The following is an 18,908-nucleotide window of genomic DNA, read 5'->3' on the forward strand; positions in this document are numbered from 1 at the left end:
TTCTCTCTCTCTTTTCTATTTAACCGAAGGTGTATCTCCCTCTTCGGTGACACATACTGTCTGTCTTCCGGGATTTCTTGTTTTACGTAGTTTATTTCACCGTTCCGTGAGGTGTATTAGGTTTTTCGAAACAAACAACACTCGCTGTTTGATCAAGTTATACTCCAACCTTATATCGGTGAGGTATCGCAGCACCAGTGGTTATTGGAATATATCTCGTGGTAACTACGTTCTTTGCTGTGAACTATAAATACCAGAAATCCACATATGCAATTCTGACAGAGAAAGAAAAAAAAATACTTGCACAACAGTTACAATTTGATCAAAATCGGATTCAAATTCAGGAATTTATAACATGCTGAAGATTCACCAACATATTTGTGCAAAACAGTTCTCAAACAGTTGATAATGAGAATGTAAATGAGTGAGCTGGTAATGTCATCACCTAACAATTTTCTTTTGATTGTGAAAAAAAAAAACTGCCGAAAATTCAATGCCAAATTTTTCTGCTGTAAAAGCGTAAAACATAATGTTATTCTAGTAGCTGGCTGAATAATATTCAGGATACTGATCAGTCGATATTTGTATTTTAGTATTAGCATCTGAGACTAAGGCATAATAAACTGTATGGGGAGTCATGAGGTAATGACGTCATAAAGTCACTGCATATAACTGTTTGAGAATTGTCTTATGAAAATAAGCGAAATTTCACAATTTCATGACTTTCCGAATTTGTATCCAACTTAAATCAAATTTTCACTGCTGTGCTTGCAAATTTTTCCTCTTTCTTGTCAGACTAACTTTAAATCTGTCTAGATTCGTCCTCTTTAAACAGTTGTAGACGGCGGAATGGTAATGTGGACTCCGACGGGTTTGCGCAGAATCATATTCTGAACAGATTTGCCCGTGAATGAGTCTTTTGCAACTCGAGATTTTGGCGCATCGTCCATTTAAAACGTGGTTTTGATTGCAACGTCTCGTCATCCAGATAGTGAAGAAATTGTCCGAAAGAGGGAAATATGGCGCAAACTCTCTGTGAGCGATGATCATGGACGTTAATTGTTGATTTTCCTCTCGCGCGTAAGTTTCATTTTTAGTTTCCCTCCGCGTTTGATATTTGTTTTACTCGGATGTGGTTATCACAAAAAGCAATTTCTATTGTATTCGAGCTTGAAAGGCATAATTATTCCATCGGCCATCATAATCCTGTATTAAAGCTATAGAAGACCCCGCATGATGTGTTGCTATTGTAATATGTATATGGTTTGAATTTTGTGAGAGAAAATCGCATTAAATTCGAGTGGGGAGTAGGCCGGAAATGGTGATATTTTCGGTACGATTTATTGCTGTTTTCGATCGTGAAAACCTAAAACGATTAATTCCTATAATATATGTTGTTAGTGGCATGAGATATGAGTATGACGCGTGTTTATGATAATTGAATAATGAGAACGCGTTATACTATAATCACCGAGCGACTTCTTGTCCCATGGATGATTTGCGATTTAACAATCGCTGCTTCCAAGCTTCCTTGTACATGCATGGTGTCCATCACGGACAATTCCTGCAGGCGAGCGCAGCTAAAACGTTAGCATGGTTAGCGGACAAAGCCAAATCCTCTGACGTGACCAAACGTCACAGGAATAGAAACATTATTGCATTACTAAGGGCTCGCACTGCGTGTTTTTTTTTTCGTAATGCAAAGAACATTTCGACACAAACATTCTGATGCAGGACAAATTGCCTTCTCTGTAACTATTGTCTGCGCAATGGAGATTCTTATTATTCTTGCAGAAGCATGATTTAATGCACCGGTAGTTATGCAAGTGTATACGTGCCTGTCTCCCCTTCCGCTGTATATGCATCACAAACGATGGATTTAGCCGACGAGATGCTCCTTAGAGTGTGAATCAACTCTGGATGCTCCAGATGATAACCCACATTGTGTTTCAGTTGTTGTTGTTGAAGTGATTACCTTTCATTATAATGATTGTTATCTTGTTGACGCATACCTTTTGTTTCATCGTACCAACCTCCCCCTTTCGTATCTCGTGTCTACCGCTCAAAAGTGACGGGTCGGGCTAAAATTACGCTGTTTTATCGACAATTTCAAACATGGTAGTGAAAACGATACGGTAGCACAAGCAAAAAAAAAAAACAGAACAAAGTTAATTACAGGCAAAAGCTGATTACATCGGAGCTCAGTAGCCAAGTCGTTTTCTACGAATGATATACAAAAAACCCAAACAGACCGAAAGTGTAACACTCCCGACCAATAGTCATTAGAATGTTATCAAGAACAAAGTAATTTCCTAAACCGTTCGTGTGATTGCCAAACTTTCTGACAATTACAAGCACACAATAATCATGTAAAAGGCTCTCGCACAAGATCTTGGAAGACATCGTGTTCTCCGTATACTAGTAGTCTCCATAATACACTGCATCGCAGAGAAAGTGGAAGTCGTCCATCTACTCCGACAATGTCCTTTATAAACTGAAATTGCTTCATTTACCTGTATACCGCACGGTATGATTCATTATTTTCCCCTTTGTTGATGAGGCCCCGTGGTATGTAGTGGATAAGACTATGGACTTTCAGTCGAAGATTCCGAGTTCGAATCCCGTCGATTAAGCCGTTGGATAAAATATTTTTTTCCCACTACAATTATGCACCCGTGTCCCTCATGACCCAGATACCTCAATTGGTGCGTGGCAAGGACCTCTGGTAGAGGAGTGACAACGCAGAATAGTTTTATAATAATGTTAATATCAATGTTTTCACTGTTATATCAGCGTATGACGGATCCGTGTCAACGAGTTACAGTGGTGGTGTGGGACAGATGTGTTCGTGTTCAGATTACAGGACGTATCAACGGGTAAATTACAGTGTGCCACAAAAACACAACTAGTCGCAATAGTCGTAGCGCACTCGTATTACAATCGTGCAAAAAAAAAATCACACAATTAGCGACATTGTACCGATCATCTGTTATCGCAAGTGATAAAAATACCACTGCTTCACCCAGACTCGGTGAAGATTCGGTTATCAACAAGCATTCAAGGAACCTTTATCACTCAAAATGTGTATCATAATATTATAACGTGTCAATCCATCAGTTTGGAGCGGATATTGTTATCCATAATACTCTCTTTTGTTTCGAAAATGCGTTTGTTTCCTGATTTTTTTTTAAATTCCTAAATCAGGGAATTATTCATTTAATTCAAATCGATCAGAGGAAGGGAAGACTTTGCGTAATCAAAGTTTTGCCCAAACTGACGTAAACAATGTATCACCACTGGTGTCATATTCACGTTGGACAACGCCCACCTTGTGTACAGCTTCTAATTTTATGTTGATACAGGATGATTGGCCGTGCGGCCGCATGATAATAATGCAGTCGGGTAATGTGCAAGGTATGGAGAAGCTTAGCTGGTGAGAGTATGCCAGTACTGCTCCCGAGAGGGGGAACCTTCGCGAAACCAACCAAGATGACCTTAGGCTTGTCAGGGCAGTTCTGCAAATCCCTTACTGTGCACGTTCTTGCACTACGTCCAAACACTCGGCCAGTAATATGACGTACGCGTCCCTTTCCCCTCTCGATATGGAGTTCGAAACGCATAACCTCTGAGATATGTATGAAATTTCTCAGATGTCTGTTTTTTCCCCTTTTATCATCAACACACTCTAAAAGCACCAAGGTGAATAATGGACACTTTTAGGCGCTGAAACACAACTCGACTATAGAACCCAAGTATCCCTTTAAAAACCCAAATGAGACCAACAACAACACAAACTCTTTGGGTATGTGCACCTACTCAAACCGTTATTAGGGCTTGTGGTATGGGGGGTGGCTGCACTTAATCCAAAGTTGAAATCAAAACGCGGTCTGAAATACGCCATTTATTGCTGTTCTTACCATTTGCACAATGCATTATAAATTACTTTGATATAATACAATGTCAATGGTAATTTCAGAAATATACTTAAGAAGTTATGTTTCAAAGCCTTTTTTTTCCCTTCTTAGTTTCATACCGAGCATAAAGGGGATATAGATCTACCCTAAACACAAGGTTGGTTGAATAGAACCAGAAAAATGGTAAGAACAGGATGCTGAAAATTTGACCAAATTCTAATGAAGAATGAGAAAGTTATGAAATTTTGGTGTGACCAAAATTAATTAAACAGAGATTGATGTCTCGGTTATGAAGCATGACAATTGTGAGGTATGCTTTCATTTGCCCTGTGCAGAAAATTCCATTTTTTTTTTCGTTACATGGTAAATATTGATTACGGATTATGTTTTGTCCTCACTGGGATTGTGTATAATTATCTGCAGAAATTATTTATTATTTGTTAATTATCTATTTATTGCATGTATATACGGTTGGGCATTTACTTGGTGGTAAAATGGGAAAAAATCATAGTACGTGCATCTGTAACAAATATGGGGTAAGCTTGCGTGTGACGTCACAAAATTGCCTGTTTGTGTTTGATTGATCACAACAGTTGCTGTAAAAATCACAACTTTCTTAGTTTTCATCAGAATTTGCTCCGGCTTTTGCCGTTCTGTTCTTCTGATTCTTATGCTTCATAATTATATTCACGTAATCATATTTTCAGGGTGGACTTTCCCCTTCATCAAGGCATCGTTTATCTAACGGTCCTCCTTTTTTCCGTTTCATAACACACAGCTTTATACGATGCAAGCTGTCATTATCATAATCAACGTATAATCACACCCACTCTCATACACCAGGGCCCCATTTCATAAAAGATGCTATAGGATAGCAACTCTTGCTGGAATGGAAACTTCCCATAGCAACAGCCAATCAGGAAGCTGGATTCTTGTCGTTACCATGACACTTGCCATTCCAGTAAAAGTTGCTATCATAACGTTTTTATGAAATGGGGCCCAGATGCACGCAAGAGCGCAAATGGTGCGAGAACAATAGTGAAAATTACATTCTTAGGTAGTCGCTCTCTCTCTCTCTCTCTCTCTCTGCTTTGTTGGAAAAAATGATGGATCATTCTTCCCAAAGAAGAACAAAGAAGAACGGAAAAAGAAGTGTGATATGCTTCTTCATGTTCAAAGAAAGAGAAACTTGGAATAGCAATACGTATATAGATCATAATTACGCCATTCATGATTATAAAAAAGGTATTGCGTGGAAACGGATAACACTGTAGGTCAACGGAAGCAAGCGTTCCTCTATTCTTATAGACACCCATAATTATGTGTACCTGTTAGCCTTTAAGCCTTTGTGGAGGAATGTCAATCCCTCGTCAGTCTCTCAAGTGATTTAACATCATGAATATGAAATTATGCTTGAGTGATATGGAAATACTTGACAGTCCTTTTAACGTGCCTAACTGATATGATAATTATGGAGTAATGATGTTCATTAAAAAGACCATAATTATAGATGATTATTTATAGTTTCGTTTGGTAAAAGACGAGTGATCAAGAGGTGTTCGGCAATTTTGACCCGAAGATGACATGATAGCAAAATTAATGAAAATAATGATGTTATTCGGAATCAAGAACTTTGCTTTTTTTTGGGGGGGGGGGGGGGTGGGTGAAGGGAAGAAAGAAAAGAGCGGGAGGGATGGGGATGAAAACTGTAAATTGTTCGGGCGGATGCTGTTGATGATATAACATAATAACGATAAATAAATGTGACAAACTATTGAGTATATGATTACCAAAGATACGGTGTTGGTTATCACCTATATTTTGTAGGCGTCATTTTTTTCCCGCTCTAATTGTTACCTATACTGTATACACATTCATGATTTCAGTTAGCCCATAAGCTCTATATTCCACGTTTTTAATCCATTTGTGTGTGTATGCGATAGCTGGTATTTGCTCGTTGTGTGTGTGTGTGTGTGTTTGTGTGTGTGTGTGTGCGTGCTTGAGTATGTCAATGATAAAATGGATCTTATAATAGTGCCTCAGACTATTATATGGAATAATCTGCATATGCGTCGAGAGCCAAAACACCGCCATTTAATTACAAGAGAAGAAAACAGTCCCATGAAAAAGAACAAACCAGGGCAAGTACTCAGCGAACAATATACCGTTTGATATCAGGAATAGATTGCTGTAAAAATTTGTAAGTCAACCATCAGATTTTCTTTGACACTGTATGACAGGAAGATGGGAGAAATTGACATCCTATGTTGTTGTTTTTTTTTTTAATTCATCCTTGTCGTCTTCCCGTACCAACGCAATTTCTTGTCCTTGGTTCCCCAATTTCCATTCGAATCTTAAACAGCACACAACCGTTCCGACTGCAATACCTCCGTCCATTTCTTCCCTCTGGAGAGAAGTAGGCCTACATGATACGATATCATAGACTAATCTTTCATTATATGTATCTCTGTAGCAGAAAAAGTGCAATTTCTGTTTTGACGCTATTCGGAAGAAATCTGAAGTAAATTCAATCGCCCTAGTCGAAGAAGACTTGTATCTGCCCTGAATGAAATATTCACTTGTGTTTATGTATATCGAGGAGCTCTTTGATAATATGCACAAGAATTCTTCCTCAGAAAATCTCCAGGATATACAATTGGGTCCATTTCAGCTGAATATTTCTGCATCACACATCTGACAAGTTCGAGACATTATCCTTGACTTCTCTGCGGACCTTCACGAAGCGAAGTTGATGTGTTTCCTTCATAATCATGTGTGGATTTCGATGCTCATTTTCATGCGACAAACTGAGATGAAGGGGTGGGAGAAAAAAGATGGGAAGAGATTCCTTCGTATAGTCTGTGTGTCATCACGCTCCGATGGGATTTCGGCTGGCGTTTGAAACTCGCCGTCAAAACTGGCTGCCTTCGAAATATTCCATGCCACAATCCTCGGTCCCGCGCGAACGGCTTGAGGCCTCGAGAAAGTCGTCGCGAAGAGCTCCTGCACCGCGTCCCGCTGTTGGCCTGGCCGAGTATTCCGTGGAATGAATACTCGAGCTCCGTGCCTGTCTTGTATCTATCCGCGCTCTACGCCGAACATGACTATGGGAACTCCGGTGGCTCGAGGGTCAAGTTGTCACGTGACAAAAAAAAAAGAAGAAAAAAAAGGAAGAGGAAAGAAAGAAGGAGTGTTCCGTGCCATTATATCTTGGCATCGCGCCAGCCGCGTTTTGCATTCGCCCTTTCATCTACCTTCGCTCTTTTATATGCGTCTCCCTTTTATTTCTAGCACGCGTGCACTATGTCACGGTGCTCGTGGGACCTTTAAAGGTAGAGTTTCAATTATTTGCGTTTTTGCTTGCGTTGTCTATACCGTTCAAAATCTACCCAGAATTCCAATATTGTGAAAATGCGACTTCTTCTTCTTCTTTTTTTTTCCGAGATCCTCTGTCAGGAAGGTAAAATTTCGTAGTCATAATAGTGATATCACTCGGAGATGAATGGCTTCATTTTGGCGAGAAAAATCATTACGGGTGAATTGAAACATATTTTATATTTCATTTTCACTTTCGCCCAAATGAAAAGAAATTGAAATGAAAGAAAGCGATAGCATTATACCGTTTCAATGACCTACATTACATATACAAGTCCGAAAGCTTCGCCCGTTTAGTTTCAGAACGATGTGTCGGTATAATATTGAGCAGTATAGATGACGCTTTGCAACATGGGGTGCATGGAGTATGTGTCTGCACCAATAATGTATTGCCAAAATGAGGATGAACACATTGCTCTCCAAGATCACAATCGTCGTGAAGTACTAAGAACTACCTCAATAGAAATTGCGTGCATTATACTGTGATATATTACTCTCTGTCTCTCTGTATTTTAACGAACGTTGCTGAAAAAAAAAATCGTTTGTGTATAACATCGTTCGGTTTTTTTTTCTTTAAATCAAATTGGATACGCATTTCATGGAAAATGTAGTCCTCCGTTTTATAACACGGTAGATTTTAGTGTATTTTTTGTAGACAAATGTAAAGCGATGGAAAAAAGAACTCAGTCAAAAAGATGCCTTTTCACATCTGTATACTAATAGGGCCTATAAATTATGTGTCCACAATTGTTTTTATCCTTCACATTTCAAGCATAGAATGTATATTTGTGACATGCATCAGCTGTGCTTGTTCGTCTCTGTGCGTGCGTGAGTGTGTATGTGTGTATGTATCTGTGTGATGGGAAACTTCATACCCGCATAATACGCGGATCTAAAGTAAGAAGGGTTTAGATGAACTTGAGTGTGTGAGACACTCGCTTGCATGGATAAAGTACAATGATGCATGCCTCGTAATCAGGATATACGTGCAGGCTTGCCAAAGCAGGCGTCTGATTTGTTTATACACCTGTAATTCTCAATCGGGTCCCTCGACTCACTCCACATTCAACAGCATGGAATATTGAACATGAACCAGGTCAAAGCCCTTTGGGAAGTGTTCCAGAAAAAAAAAAAAAGATAATAGGAATACCTTCTTCGTGGCTCAGGGATGTTCGACTTGATTCGAATCAGTCGAGTATAAAAGATGTACGGCAACGCTTTCTCCGAGGTACCTCTCACTCAGGGAATTACTTTCCTTGATCAGTCCACGGTAATAATAAGATGTATGATATCGAGTGTCTGATACCATCATATCCATCCCTCTTTCTCTCCCCTCTGCCCCCCCCCCCCCACCTCCCTATCTTACTCCGCGAATGCTTACACCACGGTGACAGTCGCACGAAAGTACTCGCTTTGAGTATAGAGCGTGGTGTGCTTGTAACGGTGAGGTGGGGTCTTTTTTTCTGTTCCAGCTAATCTGATTGCCTTCTTCGAAATTATTATAATTTATGTTTAACGCATTTGTGGAGATGAAAGAAACTCTTTACCCTTCGCAGCGACGTATGAGGTCTGTATTCTGCCACTATACCCGCTTTTCCTGCGACTAATAACTGTTTACCAAATCCGGTTTAGAATGCATGGAAACACACGGGGCGCAGATGATGGGCAAGGGGTTTGATTGATGATCAGATATTGAGGGCGCTGTGCAAGTTTCCATCACGTTGATCAACATGGCGAGCTGCGCGCGCGGCAACAAGGTGTGTGGTGCGGATGGCCTTTCGAGGAGGACTTGTCAATAAGGAAATTCGGATTAGAAATGTGACAGGGAGATGGCCGTGAAACGCAATTTTCTTGCAAGAGGACTTACGGGCTTTCCGTCAATATATTGAGAGGAAAGATATTTAGAGGTTCGTCCTTCGGTGCGTTGTTGTGGGCAAAAAAGGGGAGCGAAAGAAATGGGTTATCGGCTCTGTCAGTGGCTCGACGTGTTTGAAGCACTCGAGTTATTGGCCGTTCGTGTGAGGAATGCTCGATCGTGGCTCGTGGTTCTCCAGGGTTTCCTTTTCCGCTTCCCTCACTCGCGTGAGGACACTCTCTGTCACATGATTGGCCAAACATCAAAGCCCCCACCCCCACCCCCTGGTGCTCCTGATGTCGACATCCGATGCACGGGACGCGAAATATCACAAACTCTTTACATCGTTGTTCTCCCGAATCACATAAAGATATAAAGAGAGGCCGCATATCGTGAGACAAACCTCAAGATGATAACAGACAGCGGCATGGTGGTTCGTATAAATGCAACGCACATGTATATATACGGCATAATCATGTGCTGCCATTGTGTGCCGATGCATTTTGAAGAGAGCCAAGTGGCGAGTTGTTCAGCAGCTCGTGAGAATTTGTTGCTGGCTGCGTGCATGTGTGCGCACGGGCCTCATATATGCAAACCCCCACATAACTGATTGCCAGGGGCGCTGATAGAATCGCTATGTGTGCATTTAAAATGCGCGCGCAGACCCAGTCCCCCGCCAAATCATTACCGGAGAGAGAAAAGGAGAAAGAGAGGGAGAGCCATCGCATCTTGACGCCCCCCCCCCCCCCCCCCACCTCGCCTTCCCCTGCTATGCACACATGGATTTCTGTTTGGTTTTCAGTGTTCCACGGTGTTTTTCTCGCGAGACATAATCGCCCAATTCATGTTAATTTTCTTGTGCGTTTTCGCCAAAGCAAACACTGAGAGGGGTTTTGCAAGCAGCGGCCGAGTCACGCTTGCTTTCGAAACGTTGCGGAAGGGGGGTAAGAAGAGAACGGCGCAGAGCGAAAAAAAGGAGAAAGACGAGGACAGAAAAGAAAGCTGCCCCCAGTAGGTTTATGCCATTGAGGCGCTTCAATTCGTTCTCTCATGCATGCGCAGAAGCGGAGGAAAATTGCATAGGAAATAAGCCCATTACAATAGGGACAGCCCGCCTTTTCATTGCGGGCAAGGGAACACTGCGTGCACCAGTATTTTGAGCCACTGTTCCCGTTCGTGCAAAAACATGAAATTTAGAGAGAAATAGTGAGAGATTGAGATAAAAAGAGGGAGAGAGAGGGAGAGAGAGAGAGAGAGAGGTAAAAAAAAATGATATCGCGTAGAATGATCTCTCGTCGGCTGAATCATCAAATGATACGGTTTGAAGATCAAAAGATATGAAAGGAAAATATAGTCATCACGGCAGAATCACGATTTCATTCCCGTGTAGCTGCGCCTCATTTTGACTCGGGCATTACTTACTTTATTACAACAGCGTCTGTTTTTATTTGAGTGCGCAAGAATGACGATGATATTGAATTCTAAGAAAATATTTATCATTTTGGGGAATTTTGCACGCTACGTAACCATCTGGTGAATGACAGCGGCGGGGTGTTCTATAGTCAAGACATGTTCTCTCAGAGCAGAGATCTTAGGGGTAGGAACTTGAATGAAAGAAGATAGACGGTTTGCTAATGGTTGTCGAAGTGCGGCACCCATCTTTTACCCTCTTCACTTTTGTTGTTGTCATATCGAGAAGAAAATAATTATGAATTCATGCTTCGGTGCGACACTTCTTTGTTGGTCTTAACGCCTGCTTCTTTGGTTCTCTTATCTTTTGATCCTGCAGACTATGGTAATCCTCAGAGAGTGCGACTTCGAAGAGGCACCATGACAGCACTAGGAACTCGACAGTAGAGCAACCCGGCATTTGCCAGGGATTCCTGGCGTCTAGGCTTACCGGGTGTTTACCCGGGACGGCCTAGACCGCAACACTCCTTTCCGTTCAGAGTCTCGGAGACCACGGCGCGTCGGTGGCAAATGGAAGAGTCGTCTTGCAGTCGACCAGGGCAAGGGACAACATCACCAGTCGGTTCCGTCCTGTATCAGCTGGACAAGGAACTCGCCAAGACGCCGCTAGGAAAGCAGCCGGAAGAGCAGCAAGAGCCGCGAGCGAAATCGCGCCAGGGCAGCGCCCAGGAGAACGCGCCCAACCCGGATCCAGACCGCTCCCCGAAGCAGCGGCAGCGGCTCAAGTCGCCGACGAAACAGATTCCGCCGAAGCCGCAGCAGCAGCACCCTTCTTCCGGCAACAGCCACCCTCACCAAGGGGCACAGCAGCGCCACAGCCCCCACCCCTGCACGTCAGCCAAGCAGCACTCCACCGCGGCAGCACCCACCGCGAGCGCAGGAGCGGCAGCACCCGTGTGCGTGTCGTCCTCCTCGAAGCACCCGCTCCGAAGCCCCGTCTTCGCCGACCTGCCTGTCTCGACGTCCTCGTCCAAGACCACCTCGTTGCCACTCGCCAAACTCGGCTGCCTGGAGTCCGGAGCCCTGTCTGCCGTTTCGAGCGGAGCGCATCCCGCACTGAGCACGACGAGCAAGAGCAAGGCCTCTTCACTTGAGAGGATGGAGGCTGTTGGAGGAGGTAATCATCCTAATATTTGGCGTTCCAATCTATTAATAATCACGGTAGTGACCTCAGCAACCACTTTCTGTCGTTGCTTCTTTATTTCAAAGGAGCTATCACACACCTATTTGTTTTTTCCTTTCTGTATTTAATCCTCCGACGAGCCACATTTGTTTGTATAAAATACCTGTATTCATTATACAACTCCAGTTTCAAATCTCTATCTCTCTATCTTTATCTGCCTATAACAATCTACGTACATCTCTCTCTGCATATGCCGATTAATATGGCGAAGGAGGAAGGATAAGTGAGCGCGACATAAACATGTTTGCGTGATAAAAGTAATCACAAAAGCGATACACACGCAGTGACTGTGCAAAACAAGGCACATTACTATCGTAACGTATTCATAAGAATGTAGGCCCTATAAGTCATTACACACAATATGATTTCACATGTAATAATGCGGGGGGGGGGGGGTGGAAGCCTACGAATTGCTGATACGGATTGACTCAGATTCTGTCAATAGAGGCAAAAAACATGTTTAAACTCTCAAGAGGCCCGGTCTGTGGCGACGAAGGCATGGTCGAAAGGAAGCTCGACATCGCGTGATTTGCCATGATGACGAATAGTAATGAAGTGCATCGTCGTTATCGTTGATGATGATGATATATAAAAGGGAAATAACATGGAGACTGAACAGAACAGAGCAGTGCACGGATTTTCGAGTTCTCGTGCCTATCATGTATTCCCAATTTCCTTGTAAGTCGATCTAATAGATCATTATTAGGCATCTGGAAATGTCTTAACTCATTAATCACGAGCACTTTGACAGGGAACACGCACCGATGGAAAACAAGGGGGGAGAGAAAGTGAAGTAGAAAATTAAAACGCGCTGCGTTGTGATAGTCCAAGAACCAGACGCCGGGTTAGGAGTCCATGGAAAGGTCATAAACCGTTTCCCCCTGATTTCAAGTCGATGATGTGATGTCGGTTTTTTGCGTGCGTCCCGCATGATTGTGTTATTAGACCAACATCTTATGTTATGGGCAACCTTTCGCACGAATGTGTGCTTTTATTTACGTGCGTATTGTTGTTGCCCTTTTTTCTTATGCGCTTCGCGTTTAAGTCGTCTTGCAGTGTGATTGTGTCTTGTGTGCTTGTATGTTGTGTGTATGCTTGTTTTGCCTGTGTGTGTTTGTGTGTATGTGTGTGTATATATCTGTGTGTGTGTGTGTGTGTGTGTGTGTGTGGGCCATGCTAAAGCAGTGGTAAACGCACTGACAAACCTCGTGCCATCAGTTGAACTTGACGCCGTGATACGCATGAAAAGGCATCTGACGAAGTAATGACATGAAATTGTAGGTACGGGACCATCCCTGACATTACATCAACAACTACAACAAAAACAAGAAAAAATGGTTCGTCAATATTAAGCAAGACGATCATCATCCTCCAAAAGCATATTTTTTCCCCTTTTTGAAGTTATCAGTTCGTCGCACGGTTGAATAGCGCATGGCGAATCGTAGGTTCAAAATGTCAGAGAAGGTCAAGTTTTATGAGAAAAGACCAACAGATGTACATTACGGTAACTGACAAAATTTGACTTCTCTCCCTTGTATCACGAACCGTTCTGACAAAAGACGGGGTGCTCGTTGATTGTAATGTTCATAACGACAAAAAAAAAAAAAAACAAAAACAAAAACAAAACTACAACACACCAAATGATGAGAGAGTTATATAACACACATTGGCTTTCTCGGCAACTTTAAACACCTGTTATTCATTGTTAGAGGAAAAGTGGTCCCCAAATATAAATGTTGATTCAGTAAGTGCAGAGGGATAAGTGAAACACTCACCCAGTGAAAGTTTGAAGAATACGGGACTACAAGCATTCGTTTTAAAGTTTTGATCAATTGCATGTGCCGCCCTCTTTCGTTTGGAACTCGACAGTAATGTGTCACACTACGATTTATAATGACGAGATATATAAACAGAATTTCACAGATGTTAATTTGTCGAGGACGCCGAAAAAAAAAAAAAAAACCCCACCCATATATCCGAGTTCCCCGAGGATGGATAGGGAGTATCCTCCTTTGCTAAACAAAGCTCAGAAGCAAGTCGAGGGAATGTGTACTTTTTATTAAGAATGGGAACATTTTGTGAAGTTTTCTTTAACAGCGACAACGTTCAAAATCGGGGTCACATGCGAATTAGATTTGACAGGTCTGTAACTGACCCGCACGCGAATTTTGCTCTTAATATTTCTTTCGCATTGATGACAGTCATATAGAAGTTGAGAGCAATGCTTTGGTATCAAAATTTGTGCTGGGAACATATTTATTGGAAGTTATTGTAAAAGAGGCTAAATCATTTACACAAATACCGTATGTTTTGTATGCAAACCACTGCCATTGATGGGAGCTCGACGCTCTCATTCTTTCTATCCAGAACGGACTTCCAAAGTGGTGGGGTGGGGGTAGGTTAGAATTAAAATTTAAAAACCCCTCAATAGTGCATTTGCAGATAATTCCGCAATTTGAATTTATCTTATAAAAAAAAATCGACACTGTGGGAAAGAATTAATAAGATGAGTATCAATCTATTTCATCGTAATTTCTTGCGCGCTCAGCTAGAATAATGATAATGAAAGCAATTGCTTGTAGGCTTCTAGATAGCCAACGTAATGTCCACAATGTGATCAGAGACATTCTGCTCCCCGCAGCGCTCTCGATAATGTGCTATAATAGGCATGCCTGTGTTTGACCATGGAGCTAGTTCGACCTCATCATTTTACTACTATGCTCGGCATATAATGCAGTGTCCCCATAACAGCAAGGAAGCGTGTCAACAACAGTCAAGGTGCGTTTATTATGAAATCCTCATAAACTTCTTCATTACTTGCACACAGTTTTATGCAAGTATTTAACAACTAGTATATTCACCCCCTTCAGACTAGTATGGCTATAGAACGTATGGATATACAACATGGATATGCCTATACCTCAATGTGTCTGAAAGCGGCCATAGTAAATGTGTTGTAAGGATTAGCTCAGAGATCCAGTGTTTTTGTAGGCCTACTGAAGAAAACACTGTCTTCGTTACGTTGGCTTGCCGTAACTATGTCTTTTTTGTTTGATATCATGTTAAACCCACTTGATTATATCGCATCTTGCTGTGAGTAGGAAAAAAATTATGTGCTTGCGAAAATATGTTAGTGTTCTTTATGTTGAAGAAGATGTTTGTCATGACGTCATTTGGGCTGGTAGAAAAAAAAATGATAAGAGGAAAGAAACTGTTGGTCCGTTTGAATCCAGTAATTTCAAAGATGACGTTGCCTGTTCACTTATGGAGTGCAATAACTTCACTAATACCGAGCTGTTAGTATGCCAAGTTAGCCCGCAAAAGGTCGTAAAAGTGCATGGGCTCCCCCCATTCGGACAAGATGAATTGATATAGCATTGGAGCTCGAGCCATTTCAGGGGTGGTTCCAAACGGTGTGTTTATTATATGCCACAATATATAGCAAGGGTCGCCATAAAAACATGCGAGCGAGGTCATTTTTTTCCCTCCACCGGTATGGATAAACATTTGTTCAGTTATTATGCCAACGGTCATCGCCGACCATGGCAGTGTCTATGGCAAGCGAAATGGGTCAATAATATCTTTTATGTTGGGAGGCGGGATTCAGTGGCATGATGGATACCGCGTGATGGGAAGTCATTTCTATCGCTGTTGTAGTGTAATATTGCTCAATCTTATTGTATAGCCACACCAAGCAAGGCGTACGAGGAAGCTGCCTTCAGAGGTTGGGGCTTAAACAGAACATAAAAGTAGGCTTCAACCGTGAAACATAATTTTCCAGAAACTCCTTGGGAAACCCAAAATAAAGAATTAAAGATGCGAGACTATGCATTGATATAGAAGTCGTGAAGATATGATGGTATCGGAATGCGGCAGTGCCGTTCATTATATTTCAACGCAGACGCCGTCCTGAGATTTCGAGGGTGACCACTTACATTAGTCCCGTGTACTCATATTCATGATGGTATTTCCGTTGTAGGGACCACTACATGGTTTCAGCATGCTTTCGTAAAATCTACCGCATGGCTGCAGGTTAGTATGTGGGAAATGTTCATCATTCAGATTTTGGGCGTTAATCTTCACAGTTCCATTCGAAGTTCCGGTATCCAAACCATCCGAAGACAAAATAATAGAAATACCTGTCGACGACTTATATCACACACTTTAACTAATCTATACAGAAGAATGATGAGGCTTTTCATGCAAAATTATGGTCGGATTGTATCTCACGAGATAGATGCTGTATAAATTTTCATCGAGCAGAATTCAATGGAGATAATTTATGTTTCCCTCAAAACAGTGTGTTTTGGAAGCCAAGATCCAAGCTCTTTGACAGTGTTGATATTGTCCCGATCGTGCGCTCTCGGATTACTGTCCCGTGCATGTTTGGTCAACCGAGTGGGGGAGGGAGGTCGGCGTTGGGGGCAGGACCGCGCGAAGGTACGATGGAGCACAAGCAGGAGACGGCATAATCCCACGCGATCAAGACCTGTAACTCATGGTGCGACGATCGCGAGTATGAGGAAGAATAGAGGTGTCACGAACTGTTTTAAAACTTTTATTTGTGGAGTCTAGCACATCGTCTGTATTCTGCTGACGTGACTGCCCACATTTTTTTTTCTCGCTCTCTGCGATAGATTCGGACAACATGGAGAATGTGACGTGAATGAAACAAAATAGGCCTACATAAAGTAAAGCCGCGACTCTAGTAATACCATTAGCCATGACAGTCTGTAGAGATTTGCATCGTTGTCGCACGCCAAGGCGTATTACATAAGTCTTCTGACGAGCAGGTCAACGATAGGCCCTGTAAAACCATCCCCGAACAAGGATCGCATATCAATGTGTGAGTACTGGCCCATACAACTAAAGACTGACTGTGAAAGAAAAAGTTGGCCTGTGCATTGTCTTCAGGAACAAACACCAAATTAAACAATAATACTCTTCGTCAACAAGCAAATCATCATCTCTAAAACGTTACTGAAAACTTTAATTTCCTTTAGAATGCAGGAAATGCAAGAGAGCGAGAAGTTCAAACATGTCTGCATATTTTATGCTTTTTCGTGCGCATTTATACTTTGGTCGAAGATCATTATATTACCTTGGAAAAGTGTACTTACTATAATAATGTGCGGTCCATGGGGAGTATAATCTCTTTACCCGAGTACCGAGCCAAGCACGGGTACGTACACATTAGTGTGTTCCACCACCACGATGTTGCTACATAGCTCCACAGTATATAATATGTGTTCCACAAAGATATAATCGGTCTCGTAGCTTCTCAACGGACGCCTCTAGCACGCCTCCACATTTCGAGAGTACTTTACACTGGATACGCTCCTCATAGCGTCGCCATACAATACTCGCACCTATACCCGGCTATGACCTTTCGTGATCATGCGAATGGAAATATAACTTGGGGGAAATTTCCGGAGGAGATGGTGTAGCAGAGAATAGATAGTAGGAAACCGTCTAGAATAGAACCGCAACTTGATTTATCTTGATGATGCGTTCTCACGTACAGACAGTGAGATTATCTTATTCTTGGTCGTATTTTCCCAATAGCGAAATTACTTTTCTCGCGACAAAGATACCAGGACATCGAATTTCTCAAAATTGTGTGTACATTTGCAGCCATGTGCCCAATTCCAGCAGTCAAAATCCCATTACTAAGGGCTTTTTGACTGTTCACGAATTTGAAAAGTGTGATGAATGTGTAATGAATGCTGTTGACTGCAGTGTACTTTGAACAATATTGAGATAGCGACGCAGCGTGTATTGTGAAAGGCGGAGATCTATGTTATATAGAGAAGCATCGATGAATCCTGTGCGGCGTTTCCACAGAGTGTTCTGCACTTCTCCTAGTATTCCAAGTTCATGGCCTGTACCATTTGAATTACGGGGCATTATTCGCAATTATACGGAAATCAGTCGCAATCGGGAGATGCGAAAGACATTATTGTGTATAGTCACGAGTATTACCTCGTTCTCGTCGATAATCAGAGACAGTGTTTCATGCAAACCAACTTTATCGAGCCTCTGCTTTTTTACCCTGACTTTGCCGGAACTGAATTTCATCATTCAGACGACATTCCATGCAAGTTCTGCTTTGGCTAAACTCTTTATTTTCTGACTATTTTAAGAACTTTCCCTCCGAAATACTGATGAGATTTAATCTCTCCAGTTGACAACAAACTATAGAAAATTCACTGTAACCATAATATTTAAGGTTATCACATGACTTTCTATTATGACTGCAAAGTTCCATCGAAAACAACCGGAGAAAACCAACAACAACGACAACAACACAAATTTGTAGGAAAGGGCTTTTCCTTTCGCCTTTTAGCTCAAAGTTGTGGATGGATTACGAAGCATGTTTTTCTTATTATGTGAAAAGCTAATTTGGTTCGAGGGCGCGCAATGCATTTCCTCCTCCGAACCACGGCCGATGAATGATAATGCCCGCTTTATGTGGAAGTGGTTGTACAGATGTTGCCCTGTTTACCCAAGGGATTTACGCTTCGGTTCACTCCACGTGAAACCATTGATGATTTCTAGCACTCATCTATTTTTTGCTGCTTGGCAATGACTGAACAGATAACGTCACTTCGGGATATTTCTGTCATTTTGCTCCCATTATGAAACGCGAAATCGAAAAGCGCATGCAAGTATATCGTGTATCTATATGAGTATATGATGTGTGTGTTCATTCATATTCATGGCGTTAACGTAACCGTTCCTTGTCGCCTCTTTTATGATGCTATCTTTGCTATTTCTCTTTATGGAATGATTGAGCGTGGGGGGGGGGGGGGTTAATGAGGTGAAGTGGAACAAAAATTGCAAATATCATTCCATCAATTTCAGAAATAGGATGGCTAATTAATTCAAGACAACGTAACATTTGATAACACTTGCAAGCGGACTTCTTATCTCCCTAACAATTATTGATATTACGCCATGTTTGTTTTCTTTGTAAACGTAAAATAGAGAAAATTGAATTACGGAAAATATGCTTATGAGCAGTGATTAGCAACGTTGTATGACTGCACATTGCTCAATTCGCATACATTACTGTTCGTGATGTAACATCGTGTTGATGAAAGGTATCTAG

At 41.9% G+C, this 18,908-nt stretch overlaps 1 pseudogene; it reads left to right on the forward strand.

Annotated features, from left to right (window-relative positions):
- LOC139710358 (uncharacterized) overlaps nucleotides 1-18,908 on the forward strand; it is a 112,860-nt pseudogene that overhangs the window by 54,738 nt on the left and 39,214 nt on the right.

This window comes from Diadema antillarum, unplaced genomic scaffold, assembly GCF_040938485.1.
Source record: "Diadema antillarum isolate AM-2024a unplaced genomic scaffold, OU_Dant_1.0 seq00001523_RagTag, whole genome shotgun sequence".
Lineage (NCBI taxonomy): Eukaryota > Metazoa > Echinodermata > Echinoidea > Diadematoida > Diadematidae > Diadema > Diadema antillarum.